This window comes from Echinops telfairi, unplaced genomic scaffold, assembly GCF_000313985.2.
Source record: "Echinops telfairi isolate 266 unplaced genomic scaffold, ASM31398v2 ScPeMD7_1;HRSCAF=3_0, whole genome shotgun sequence".
Lineage (NCBI taxonomy): Eukaryota > Metazoa > Chordata > Mammalia > Afrosoricida > Tenrecidae > Echinops > Echinops telfairi.
In genome coordinates this window covers 2,219,220-2,221,172 of record NW_022103896.1, presented here as the reverse complement: position 1 = coordinate 2,221,172, position 1,953 = coordinate 2,219,220, and positions in this window count along the sequence as shown.

The window sequence follows — 1,953 nt, the reverse complement described above, 5'->3', positions numbered from 1 at the left end:
CGAGGAGTTGACATTGAAGGTGACTTGACGGCTTGTGCCGCCCCCCAGGTGAGGGCGCCTTCCAGGCCCCACTTGAGTCAGGCAGGGCCATAGCGGGGTCTCACCTCAGTTCCCCAGGGCATCAGTGAGTCAGGGACCAGCCATTGACCTGGGTCTCAGATCCCCCTTCTGCAGCATGGGGGCTTAGGTCCTCCATCTCCACGCCCCGCCCCTGTCTCCGCCCCTTCAGTCTCTACGCCACCCCCCTCTCCGCCCAGAACTTGTTCCCACGGCCTGGGCCTCACCCGCTGCCCAGGGACCCTGAGCTGGTGCAGCAGGCGCGGGTGGCCCTGCCCTGGTCCCTTCCCGGGGAACTGCCTCCTGTCTCCTCTGGCCCAGCGGGTGGTTCAGGGTTCCAGGAAGAGGACCCTGGCTGCCCTGTCCCGGCCCACATCTGCAGGAGAGAGGCGCCCCGTCCTCCCAGCCCCCACCCTGGCACTTCCACTCCCTCAGTCCTGGAAGGAGTCCTGCTGAAACGGACACCCCTTTTCTTCATCCCCTGCTCTGGGCCTGGCCTCCGAAACCCCCGGTGGTGAGGGGCAGGGCTCTGCTTCTCTGACTGGCTGGAATGGCTAGTAGGAGTTGGAGTGGTGGGAGTGGGGCACCCAGTGGCCCTTGGCTGTCCCCGGGGAGCCATGAGGTCCCCGATCTGGCTGACCTTGGGTCTGCCTGGTTTCCCTGCACCTCAGTGTTCTAATCTGGAGGACGGGGAGTCTGGGCAGCAGACTGGATGGGGTGGGGGCTTGTGGGTTAAGTGATCCTGGCTTGTGCCAGTCGCCTTGGGTGAGTCCATGGTGACAGTGGGGATGCCGAGACCTTGAGGGGCATTTCTGTGTCACACTGCCAGGCCATGTCGAGACATGTCAAGGGCGGGGCCTGCATGGATGCTGGCATCTCTAGGGCCAGCAGCCTGCCCTGAGAGGACCATGCGGGGGTGGGGGGAGGGGGAAGGGACAGTCAAGACCAAAGCACCCACTGCTGGCCACCGACTGAACCCTGACTCAGGGCAGCCCCGCTGACGAGAGTCTGCCAGCATGCCATCTCATTGAGTGGACCAGGATTTATGGGCCCAGGGCCCTGGGGGACAGACTGGCCCTTTGTCATCCTGCTCCCCCAGGACCCCCCTGGCCTGGGGCTGGGGAGTGGACAGATGGGTCTTGGTGGACAGATTGGTGTTGGTCTCCACATTGTCCCCACTCTGGGCTCTTCCTCATGAGGCCCTGGACAGTCTAGGATGGGCCAGGCACTGACCCATGGGCCCAGTGAACTGTCAAAAAGGGGTCTGGCTGCCGGGAGCCAGGTGGGCTGGGTGGCAGAGCCTGCTGCTCCTGAGTGGGGGGTGGGCACAGGGGGTGGGCACGGGGGCTGGGCATGGGGCGGGCCTGAAGGGGCGCCTGTGCCCTCAGGCCGGGAGTTTTTGGAGTGGCTGGCACCGCTCATGTGCAGTCAGTGTGGGCTTCTCAGAGGAGGTGGTATCTGTTCAGAACTTGGAGGAAGTGCTCAGGAGGGGGCCACCTGGGCTTCAGGAATGATCAGGGGGCTTCAGAGCCTGACTCAGGCACCCCTACCTGCCCTGGTGGCACAGTGGGTTTCATGGGGCTGTCGCCCTCAAGGTTGGCAGTTCAAAGTCACCAGCTGCTCACAGGGAGAGACCAGGCCTTCCACTCCTGTAAAGAGTGACACTCTCAAACCCCACAGGGGCAGCTCCGCCCTGTCCTGTATTTGACTCGATGGCCATGGGTGACCCCCAGGGAGGCCCTGCAACGCCCCCACCTTCCTCACTGTGATGGTGAGGACTCTGAGGGTCCCTGGGGGTGGGGATGGCCCCGCAGGGGTCGCGTGGTAAGGGATGGCGAGGCTTGACAATGAGTCCTTGCAGGAGGGGCTGGGCCGCCTGATGGCTGGCTGGCCCTT